General features: G+C 34.8%; 1 protein-coding gene across 1 annotated transcript in view; it reads right to left on the bottom strand.

Annotated features, from left to right (window-relative positions):
- Window positions 1-12,270, bottom strand: part of LOC101894598 (protein Tob1) — a 106,150-nt gene extending 93,880 nt beyond the window's left edge. Inside the window, exon 1 of the mRNA XM_020037387.2 lies at window positions 12,043-12,270. The gene's annotated coding sequence lies outside the window, so the exon portion shown is untranslated. The remainder of the gene's footprint in view (window positions 1-12,042) is intronic.
- Between the last annotated feature and the right edge of the window lie 915 nt (window positions 12,271-13,185).

The raw sequence follows: 13,185 nt of genomic DNA, 5'->3' as shown, positions 1-13,185 counted from the left end.
CTCGTTTCGGATCACTTTAGCAGGACAGGTTTTTGCTTTCTAACGACTTTAAACCCCTTAAAGCATCTGATGGTATAGTAGATGGAGAGCTATATCGCAACATGGACATGTATGGGACACCCTTTGTCAGGATGTTAAATATCCATAGGATATGCAAAACTTGAAGACCATGAGATTCTTGTTTTTCATTTTATAGGTGTTATTATTAATCAAAATTTTCACCCTTTAGGGAAAAGAGTTGTCCCACATATCCCATTAGATCCTGAGGTAAAAATATTGGGATGTGCCAATCGGATATTCATTTTGCATTTGGGTGTACACAATTTTGACCTGTTGAGCGGGAGGTAACGGATGATCAAACACTGCTACAAAATTTGAAACGATTCCGGTAAAAAATACTGCTGAAATCATCAAAATACCGACTATCGGGAGGTACCGTTATATGGGGCCTATACGAAGACGTGGACTTGCATATAAAAATGTTTGCCATAGGCTGTAGTATCCATTACGAACTTTTAACATGAATTTGAAATAATTCCTGTAAATAATGTCGCTAAAATCATGAAAATACCGAATATCGGGAGGTACGGTTATATGGGGAATATACGAAAACGTGGACCGACATGGCCCATTTACGAACTTGCCTACTGGTAAACTATGCATGCATGAAAAATTTTATTTTTTCTTCTATCTCAATTAGTTCGTGATTACAACGTGATAGCGTGATTGCAAGAGACGGACAGACAGATATCGCTAGATCGTCTTAGAATTTTACGCTGATCCAGAATATATATATATATATATATATATATATATATATATATATATATATACTTTCTCTATTATGAATATTTCGAGGAGTTACAAATGGAATGACAAAGCTAATCTGTAGAATGGTGGAGGGTATAAAAAACCTTAAATCTTTCGGTACAGTTATATGGGACCTACACCAAATAAGTAGACCTGTATAGCCCATTTTCAATACCAAAATTCCTGCATACCGAAAATGCATGTGAGTAAAATCCTTGCAAAATCGACATTTTATGCGGATCAAGAATATATATTCTTTGTTGGGTCGAAAATGTATATTTCGAGAAGTTACAAACTGATTGATAATCGTAATATAACGTCCATATTCCATAAAGCGGAGGGTGTAAAAATGCACATGGGAAGGATTATTTATGCCTCATCGAAATAACCCTTAGATCCCAGGTCTCTTAGGACCAAATCCGTTTCAGGACATTTGGAGTCGATCCAGTGATGTTCGTCCGTCCGTCCGTCTGGCTGGCTTGTGCGCATAATAATTCTCGAAGGGAGTATCCGATTTGGTCCAAATTTGGCACATCGTTATATTATTATCAAACTTAGATCGAGATCGGAGATGGGCAATATCGGTCCACTCTCTTTAGTAACTCTCCTACAAAAGGTCTAAATTTAAAAAAAAAAAATATTTTACTACACAGAATGAGAAAAGATAATCCGATTTTGCTCCACAATTGCATATACTAATATTTGGGTCAGTGCTAATTCAGCTGCGAAAATGAACAATATCGGTCCACTCCATCAAGTACCCTCCCCACAAATTATAACGCTTATAATGTAAGAGTCCAATTGTCTACAAATTACACACATCCCAATATTTTTATTAACCCAAGGTTTGGTGTGAAGATGGAATATATCGGCCACTCCCTCTGGTACCTTCCACACAAAGGGTCAAAATTTTGAATATCCACGAAGCTTATGATTCCATTCAGACTTTGTAAATCTCAATTTTTTCATCAGAACAAGATGGCAGCGATCGGACCATTCTTTCTAGTACCGCCCCACAAAGGGTCAAATTTTTGAATAATTATATCTCTCATAAAATGTGAAATAGGATGAAGATTATCTATCATCGGCCTACCCCTTGTGGTACCTCCCCTACAAACGATCACAATTTAATTTAATATTTAAATCTATCATAACTTGCGAAACAAGTTATCGATTCCATTCAAATCTTAATATCTTAATATTTCCCTTAACAAGAGATCTGATGTGAATGAATTTTACTGTGCACTCCCTCTGATACCTCCTAACCAACAATTTTGATCTCGCACCTCACGCACATTTCAACATTCTCTTATAATGATTAAATATCTCATATCAAGAGATATTAGTCCAAGTATGTTACGTTATAATATTTATATCAGACATATATCAGAGAGGAGTTGGACAATATTGGCCAACTCCTTCGGAATCACTCCCGTAAAGGCTCAACATGAGGAATAATAGATACGAATGTCAAAATATTTTTTGGCTGAGGGGATACATCCGTCGGCAAAACCCGACAGATAATCCTCATATCAAATCGGATGAACTGAACTGATTTTTAACTAGCATTTATCCATCGATGTAATCTATCATATTCGGGAAGATATTATGCAGTTGGTCCATAATATTCCTGAGTGTGGAATTGGCTTGAAATGGCTTGGAATTATTGGGTTTTAATTTAAATGCTTTAGAAATGTTGTGGAGTTGACCTCTACATGAGGCTCCTTGTCAGTCCAATCGTGCCTGTTGGACGAAAACTCAGAATCTTCGCCCCTTTCTTCTTTCTTCAAGCCTAAAGTTTTATCTACTCTTTCACCACATTAAAATTTTTGAATAGTCCAGTATTTGTCATATATTGTACGTGTCGCTGCTATGGAAAAGTAACAGCTGATCGTCCTGAATCCCATTTATGAAATGTTGTCTTCTCTTTGGTTGGAAAAATTTCAATTTTCAATTTTATAATATCACCCTCATTTTACTTTAAATCTTGAAGTTATAGTCATAAAAAAATAAATCATAATAATTGTTGTTCATATAATTGTATTGTTAAATGTCACTAAATTTATATCTAAACACAGAATAAAACAATTTCATTTTTCGAGGGGAGTATCCAATTGATAATTCCGGCTGTGTGTGTGTGTGGTTGTTCGCCGATTATGTTGTTTTGAAATGCATGTTGTTGCTCGACTGTTGTTGTAACAAATAATTACTATTTGTTTTTGGGGTCGTGTTGTTGTCATCGTTGTCGTTGTAGTCAATTGAGATGCATGTCAATATTTATGTTTTTGTTGTTGTGTTTTTTTACTTAGACCTTGCTTATGTTGATTTCTGATGTTGTGTGTGCATCCAACGAGCATTGGTGCTCTTGGCATGCCGTTTGTGTGTGCTCAACCAACAAGCCCACAACAACATGATTGTAATGTGACATTTTATTTACAAAACAAAACAAAAAATATGGGCTGCGTTAGTGATCGTGAGATAAATGTGATCTAGATCGAGAAATTTGTATTTTTTTAATATGCAGAGGTGTATTTGACAGTTGTTAAGGAGCAACATATTTAGAAGATCGCATTAAAAACTCGGTAGCCAAAAACAAAATCAGAAATAAAAAAATTAAAAAAATGCCACTCGTAATTTTAAACTTTAAAAGTTATAAAGCAAAATAACTTAGATGTCACAATACAAAATAATGAGTTACGTTGGCAGAAAGTGTGTCATGTACCTATTGTACGCATTCCTGAACGACCGCTTTCTATGCTAAATTCTACATTTACACCCGAAACCATATTGTACCAAATTAAGTACATTTTAGTATAGTTCAGATTCTTAGTAGCCATTTTCAGAACCACCATTTTGTACTTTTCGCACATTTGTAGTACACATTTTCGAAGCCAACTCTTTATTTTAACCCTACTAACCAGCTCTGACCCCAATACCAACATTTTCAAATTCCAAAAATGATCTATTCACCCAAAACCAAATTGTAACAAATTCCTTTGGTTCGTCTATCCTATACAACTTCAAATGCCCTCATACCAAATTTTAGATGTATAACTCTGTTGCTTCGCCAAATATCTTGTTTAGTTTCATTTAGTACTTTTTGGTGCGAATTTTCAAAGCCAGCACCATATTTCAACCCTACTTCCCAAGCCTGACAAAAATTTCAAAACTATACCCCTATCCGTTTACATAATTGAAAATGGTATCAAATTTAGTGAATTTTACTACTATTGGTCCAGTTATTATTCGATTCTCAAAAACCATAACGTCCAAGATCCTCATTCGAAATTTCAGATCCATGCCATCCTCAAGTACCATTTTTTACTTTTCGTACTTATATAGTATGAATTTCCACAATCACCTCCATATCTCAACCTCACACTACACATTACCAATATTTAAAATTCCTCCTCTATTCGTACAGAGATGGTACCAAATTTGGTGCCTTTAAGTGCTTTAAGTACACTTGTAGTTCAAATTTCCAAAAAAATGTATCATAAAACCTATAAGCGACCCTTGCTCCAAATTTCCGAATTTTAGCTCTATCCGTTTGTGCAAAAGAGTGGTTTCAATTATACCCTCAGCCAAATGGCTACAGAGGGTATATATTATTTGATGCGGTCAGAACGTGCCTCATCGAAATATCGGCTTAGACACTAGATCTCTTTGGACCAAATCCGTTTCAGGACATTTGGAGTCGATCTAGCGATGTCCATCCGTCTGTGTATCTGGCTGATGCGCACGATAACTCTCGAAGGGAGTATCCGATTTTGCCCAAACTTGGTATATCGTAATATTATTATCAAACTTACATAGATTTCGAAGATGGTCCATCCTTCTGGTAGCTCCCCCACAAAAGTTCAACATTTTCAAAAAATATTTTAGTGCACAGAAAGACAAAGGATAATCCGATTTAGTTAGGTCAGGTGCGAAAATGGACAATATCGGTCAAATTCATCAGGTACCTCCCCCCACAGGGTCAAAATTTTGAATAATTAGAACTCTCACAAAATATGATGTAAGAGTGCAATTGTCTTCAAATTACACACATCCCAATATTTTTATTAAGTCTAGGTCTAGTGTGAAGATGGAATATATCGGTTCACTCCTTCTGGCACCTCCGCCACAAAGGGTCACAATTTTTAATATCCTTGAAGCTCATAAAATGCGAAATTAATATCCGATTCCATTCACACTTGGCACCTCTATAAATTTTTTTATCAACACAAGATATATTATAAAGATGTTAGAGATCGGAAAATTCCTTCTGGTACCTCCCCCACAAAGGGTCAAAGTTTTGAATAACCAGACCGATCATAAAATCCGAACTAAGCATTCTGTTCTCTTCAAAATTCACACATCGCATTATTACTACTGGCACAAGATCTTCTGTGAATATGGGATATCGGTACATTCCCTCTGGTAACCCCCTCCAAAAGGCTAAAACTTTTTGAATACCCATGAAGTAATAAAACGCGAAATTAACATAAGATTCTATTCGGACTTAGCACATCTCAATATTTCCATCAAGACAAGATCTGTTATAAAGATGGTAGAGATTGGTCCTCTCTTTCTGGTATCTCCCCCACAAAGGGTCACAATTTTGAATATCCTTGAAGCTCATAAAACACGAAATTATCATCCGATTCCATTCAGACTTAGTACATATCAATATTTCTAAAATCGGAAGATCTGCTATAAATATGGTAGAGATCGGGCCATTCCTCCTGGTACCTTCCCCACATAGAGTTCAAGATTTCGAAAAACAAAACGCTTCAAGAAAGGGAAATAACCATCCAACTCTCTTAAATTTTCACACATAGAAACATTTTTGCTATCACAAGATCTGTTGTGAAGATGATATATATCTGCGAACTGGTACATCACTCATAAGGGATCAAAATTTGAATAAGTATCCAACGCTCTTCATACACACATACAAACATTTTTGCTATCACAGATCATGTGTGTGAAGATGATATATATCTGCGAACTACATCTGGTACTTCGCTCATAAGGGATCAAAATTTGAATATCAATGGCGCTCATAAAACGCGAAATTAACATCCGATTACATTCAGACTTGGTACATCCCAATATTTCTAAAAACGCAAGATGTGCTAGAGATCGACTATTCTAAAAATTATCACATACCTCATAAAATGTGAAGGAAGTATTAGATATAGTCCGAACCCGGCATGTCGCAATATTTAAATTTATATTTATTTAGATCCGATACGAAATGGCATCGTATAGCAATTAGCTGAAACATTTGAAGTTTCCAAAAAATGTGTGGGAATTGAGGCTCTATTAAATTCTAACTACGACATTATTGTCTTTGGTGGGTGTCCGTAACTGGAATAACAGTCCTTCCCCTTAAGCTTTACATAAGAGTCAAGTAATTAAGAACACAATGAATGCCAAAACACAAAAAATGCCAACAGCAAAAACAACAACAGCAACATTCAAATCCATTAAAACATATTTTCTTTATTACTTTTGGCCTATGTTGAAGTTCTGTCTTTCTTGTTCTGCTCTCTTCAGATATAAATAAGAAAACTTTGCCAGTTGTAATAATGACAAACATTGTGAGACGCAATATAAATGTTATAAATACAACAAAAACGACAACAAAAACAAAGAAAAACATAAAAAAACAACAACACAAACAAAACAACTTTTTCAATTCGCCATGAATTGATGTCTGGGGGATTAGAGGCGCATAGCCAAAGGTTAGTCCCTGATGGCAGTTAAAAAAGAAGGAATAAGGTTTTACATTCCATTGTTTGGCGATATTTTCATGCAAATGACTATCCCGACGGACAATGGAAGGTGTTTTGAAGGTCATGTCTATGATTATGATTGACATGTGTGAGTGTGTGTGTTACAAACAAATCTTAAGGACTATCAGAAATATACCTAAAAAGGCCACTTAATGAGATCTCCTTCAAAACGGAGAGATAAGCCAACGGCAGGTGTATTCGTCAAAGATTTTGCATCCATCCAGTGCTGCGATACATGGCTCGCTATTAATCATTTGGATTTTCTCATTGATGGCTGCAAAGTTGCAGACATTTTCGATAACAGATTGAGTTGTTATGTAAATCGAGTGGATTCGACACTACAACATACATACATTCACATATGTATATCGTTTTCTTTATCCTTTTTTGTATTTTTCGCAAAGAAAATAAATTCCAAGGTCTCACATATCGATGGGCAATACTTTGCATATTTCGTCTGGCTGATAATCATAAAATCTCATTGCTTATTGTAGCTACTAAAAGAAATCCAAAGATATTGCGCTCCAATGCAAACTCTTATGAAAATGTGAATTATTTATCAAGTAAATTGGGATTCGAGTAATTTGGCAGAAAACAATTTGGAAAAAAACGGAAATTACGCATTTGCATTCCATTGACCCCCGCACTTTTCCAATGAAATGATACAAATTTATATAATCAGCAAAACATTGTTCGATTCAAAGAAATAAATCTTCAGAGAAGAAACTTCTGTCTATGTAGTTCTTAAAGATAATGAAATGTTCAAAATAATGAGGAGACATTGAAGGACGAATGTGTAAGGGAACAAGTTTAAAAGTATCAATCGGGTTTTCCCGATGGATGTATACCCTCAGCCGTTTATTTAAACATATTTTGCCATCTGTATTTATTATTCATCAAGTTGTTCCTTTTATGGGAGAGGTTCCGAAAGAAGTTGGCCAATATTATCCAACTCCTCCATTACAACGTGTCATATTTTGACTATATCAGTTGATATGAGATATATGATAATTTTTAGAAATGTGCATATATAGAGGATCGAAGTAATCCACTTCATCTAATACTAACAAAAATATTGGGACAAAATGCAAAGAAAATCGAACATTTAATATCAATTTTTGCGAATAATTGAAAATCAAAAATTTAATTTTTTTGGGGGGAGTAGGTATCGGATGGAGTGGACAGAAAATTCATTCACATCAACTCTCTCGTTGAGGAAGTATAAATATATACCCGATTTGAATGGAACGCTGACTTTTTTTGTAAGCTATGGTAATTTTGAGAGAGTTGGATGCTTTTTTCGCATTTTATGAAAGATATAATTATTCAAAATGTTGACCCATTGTGGGGGAGGTACCAAAGGAATGGTCCGATCCCTGCCATCTGTATGACAGATCTTGTGTTGATAAAAAAAAATATAGAAATGTGTGTGTAATTTCGCGTTTTATAAACTTCATGGATATTCAAAATTTTGACCCTTTGTGCGGGACGAAGTAGCGTATCAATTAATTCCAGCTTCGCAGCAGATCTAGTGTTAGTAGAAATAACGGGATGTGTGAAATTTAAAGTGAACCGAATGCTTATTTCGGATTTTATGAACGTTTTGGTTATTCAAAACTTTGACCCCTTTGTGGGGCAGGTACCAGAAGTAGAGGACGGATATATTCAATCTTCCCTGCAGATATTGTGTTAGTAGAAATAATGGGATGTGTTAAATATGAAGACAGCCGGATGCTTATTTCGAACTTAATGAACATTTTGGTTATTCAAAACTTCGACCATATGTGGGGCAGGTACCAGAAGGAATGATCCGATCTCTACCACCTTTATAACAGATCTTGTGTTGATGGAAATATTGAGATGTGCCAAGTCTGAATGAAATCGGATGTTAATTACGCGTTTTATGATCTTCATGGATATTGAAATATTGACACTTTTGTGGGGGAGGTACCAGATAGAGTGGACCGATATATTCTAGCTTCACACCTGACCTTGGGTTAATAAAAATATTGTCATATGAGTAATTTAAACACAATCGGACTCGTATCTCAAATTTTATAAGAGTTATAAATATTCCAAATGTTTACCCTTTGTGGAGGAGGTACTTGATGGAGTGGACCGATATTGTCCATTTTCGCACCTGACCTAGCACCATCGGATTATCCTTTCTATTTTTTTCTATTCAGAACTTGTTTTTGAGATTTCGATCCTTTGATGTGGAGGTACCAGAAGCAGTGGACTAATATATTCCATCTTAATAAAAAATATTGCGATGATAGAATAGTTCTGCTACTGGTAGCGACCAATCGAAAAAAGGCCAGAGGAAAAATAATAAAAAAATTGGGAAATATTTTCGTTTTTTTTTTTTTTGGGAATATTGATTTAGGTATTTTTTTGACGAAATTTGATGAAGAATATTTTTGTTTGTTGTTTGACATTATCCCTCTAAAATGATGCTTTGTTTGAGATTTTTTACACAAACTCACACACAGTTCGGCTTTAACCCTAAAAAATGTTTTCAATATTCATGCATTTCTGAAATTCAGATAAGATTTAAACCTTTTATGTCTTCTAGGACCTTTAGTAGAATTTTGAATGCCAAATAATTTTTGTAGAATATTTTGACTTGAAACGATCTCGATTAATCCTAGTTATGTTATTTGCAGTCTTGTCAAAGAAGAAGAAGGATTCTATGGAATATTAATCTTAAAATTTCGAAAAAATTGGGGGGGAGGGGTTGTTGGTAATTGTTTGCCTCTATTGAGGTTATTTGCGATGGAAATTTCTATTTTTATAACCCCCCATACATAGTATAGAGGCTATATTAAGTTCGCCATTCCGTTGTAACTCAAGAATATATACATAACAAAGTGCATATATTCTTGATCAGACGATTTGGCCCTGTCCGTCGGTCCGTCTGTCCGTTAGTTGTAATCACGCTAGAGTCAAAACGAATAAAGATAGAAAACTAAAATTTTGTACAGATCGGATTTTAGTCTGCATGCAGGTCAAGTTTGAAGATGGGCTATATTGATCCATGATATCGTATAGACCCCATATAACGGTACCCCCCATATTTGGTATTTTGGTGATTGTAGCCGAAATTGACATTGTCTGAAAATCTACAAAAAGAGTACTTTACCCCCTGGAGAAGTCTATATAGGTCCACGATATCGTATATCCCCCATATAACGGTACCTCCCTATATTCGGTATTTGATGATTTTAGCAAAATTTTTTAATGGAATTGTCAAAAAATCCATACTTCTTCCTAAGTCCAATCCAACTTCTTACTAAGCACTTTACCACCTAAAATGGAAATGTCATTCACAGAGTCCACGATAGCCCACATGCAACGGTATCCCCTCATATTCGATAATTTGAACATCTTTATTATTTGGAACATTATTCACTGCAGTTGTTTCAAATTTCGTATTTATAGTTCATAATGGGAACTACAGTCTATGTTGGTCCAGGGCTTCGTATAGGCCCAATATATCAGTACCACTCTATATTAGGTATTTTGAAGACTTTAGGTACAATATTCACCGAAATTGTTTTAAATTTCGTATATGAAGTTCCGAACAGCTGCTACAGCCTGTGACAGAAAATTGTCTATGCAAGTCCAGGTCTTCGTTTAGCCCCGATGTAACGATAACTTTCTATATTCGGTAATTTGATGATTTTAGCCGCATTATTCACGTTTTATTTTTTTAATTTTTGTATTTGAATATTGTAACGGCTTATGTCACGGCCCACGTCTTCTATATAAACATTTTCAAATTCGTTCCAAATGACGCAGGGTATTCAAAGTTCGGCCCGGCATAGCCCTAGTATCTATTATTTAGGCAATTTTCCCACGGAATTATTCCAAATTTTGTATTTACAGTTTGTAAAGGGTTCTTGTGAACAGCAAAACATTGTCACATTTTTGTACGGATTTTTCTAAAATGTTGTGCTTGTAGTAGCTCGTAACGAGTTCTAGCTACCGTGGCAGAACATTGTATATATAGGTCTAAGTATTTCTATAACCCCCATATAACGGTTCCTCCAGACCGTTTGTTTGTCTATTTGTAGTTTAAAATAGAATTCGTTTGAAAACAGATACTTTTACTTAAAAAAAAAAATGCTACCTAATGGTGGAGGGCACTGAAATTTCGGCCCGGTCAAACCCTATTATTATCATTATCATTACGTTTGAAATTCTTCTAAATATCGGTTTTTGATTTCGTGAAGCATTTGATTGTGATCATTTGATCTGAGAAAAATTCTAGAATTAATGGTGCTTTCATCAAATCTATTGAGATAGAAAACAGAGAAACTCCTTAAGTAACAGTACCGTCCGATTCTTTGGTAATATTAACAACGATGTCCCATTTTAAGATATTTTGATGGATTTCATTACATTTCCATAGAATGTATGCAATTTGGTATCTTGAGAGCTCATAGATAGGGGAACTCTTCACAAACAGTTTTTATTCAGCTCCACGTTTTGATAAAGCCCCTAACATAAAGGTACCGAAGCATAACATATATTTTTAAGATTTTTATCAAGATTTTAATGGATTGAAGTAGATATTTATGTTAGATGTAGATATGTATGTACATGGGAAAAGGTGTCTGTTATTAAAAATCACCGAACATCTGGGGGCTAGGAACTCATTTTTTTAACCCATTTAAGTAGTTATTTTCAAAATTAGGATTTTTAAGAACTATTGAAAGAATCTCTTTCTTGTGAAGGCAGAGGTATCTTCATAAGAGCCTTTTAAGAATGTCAAAAAACTGAAAATAAATAAACTATTCTCGGATTTCTATTAATATTTGTTTAATTTGAGACATTATTTTTAATTTTGGGTTCCCTTCAATTTTTTAGTTTTTCTTTAAATACCAAGAAAAAATAAAAACGTCACACACTTTTTTAATTTGAACTTATTTTTCTCTCACTTCTTTTTAAACACAGTCCATTTTGAACTATTTTTGTTGGTTCATTGTTTAAGTGTTTAATTAGAAATAAATTATGTTAACATTTTTCTTCACAAATGAAAGTATGACGAAGTTCAATTAAATTAAACGCTGGATTATTATTGTTAATGGAGGATATATATTTATAACTTTAAATTAGTTTGCCTTTAAAAATACATTAAAAACAAAGTTCGATTTTAAATACATTTCACTCTATTTATAGAGTGGAATGTTTATGTAAGATTTGTTCCAACACACGTGAGTGTGTGTGTTGCCTGTTTCCGAGTGTAGGTTGGTGGTATAATCGCCAGCTTAAATTGTAGTATTTTTTTCTTTCTTTTCGTTACACAAATTCATGCTTTAATTTTTTCCTTCCGTTGTGTTTTTGTATAGCGCCCATTTATTATTAAACACGTACGAGTGTGTGTGTGTGTGTACATATATGTATAGATATTTGAGTGTGTGTGTAATTTCCTGCTCACACGTACAATTTAATTTCAATTTCCTTAGACACAAAAAATGCACTCTCTTCTTTGTTGGATTTGTATTGGAATTGTTGTTGTTGTCATTGGTATTATTTTTTTATTTTTTTGTTTCTTTTTTTGTGTTCCTCTTGCTTTTTGTATTCTTTTCTTATTTATTTTTTTTTTCTATTTGCTTTGAAAATTCTCAATAAAAATTCTACCCGTAACAATTTCGAACGTATGTTGTGAATGTTTCAAAGTCGTACAAGTAACTGAACGTGAAATGTTGTCCAAAATCCGTAACATGCCGAGGCAAAACAAGAGCAACAACGCCAGCAGCAACAACAACAACAACACCACCAACAGATTGCCAACAGTATTGATGTTGTCAAAACAAAAACAATATATGATATACCCCCCACACACACACTTGTATAGAGTGGCACCTAATGCCATGGTATGTGTATTTTCCGATAGGGATAGTCAGGAGATTGTGTGGTGTAGGAGGAGTCCGAAGGAGGGGGAGCAGCAATGGAAACTGTGTCGTTGCAATGTTGTTCCAAATGCTGTTGGCATGAGTAGTCAGTTCGCCAGCCAGCCAGTTGTTGTTGTTATTGGTATCCTTTTGTTTATCCAAAAACTAGCAGAGAAAGCTTTCTCCGAAACGTAAAAGCTCTTTGGTCTCAATGAAGGAGAGTAAAATGAAAACGAATGCATTTTCACCAGAAAAATATAAATAAAGGAAAAATAGTACACCATATATATGTGTATGTGTGCCACACGCACACACAGTGAAAGCGCTGTTGTCCTTTTTCGTTTTGCCACTGCTCTGCTTGCCAGTTGTGTTTTGTGTTTTGTGTGTCTGTGGTTCAATGTGTTAGTAGCACAAGTGGTTTTACGCTACACTTTCCTTGCTTTCACACACACACACACTCGCACACACTTGCTCTAGTTTTCCAAACAGCCAAAAAAGAAAACTACTCATACAAGGCACACACACACACCTACATAGCATAGCATATCCACCTACAATGCCAAGTTGAAAAAAAGAGATGTAGGAAAATTTCTGAGAGAGAGAGAGAGAGCAAAAATACACATTGCTCTCTTTGCTCTATATCCATAGATTTATGTCATGACATAAATCCTTGCTCCCTGTTTGTGTGTAAG

The sequence above is a fragment of the Musca domestica genome, unplaced genomic scaffold (genome assembly GCF_030504385.1).
Source record: "Musca domestica strain aabys unplaced genomic scaffold, Musca_domestica.polishedcontigs.V.1.1 22, whole genome shotgun sequence".
Lineage (NCBI taxonomy): Eukaryota > Metazoa > Arthropoda > Insecta > Diptera > Muscidae > Musca > Musca domestica.
This window is presented reverse-complemented; position numbering and strand designations above follow the sequence as displayed.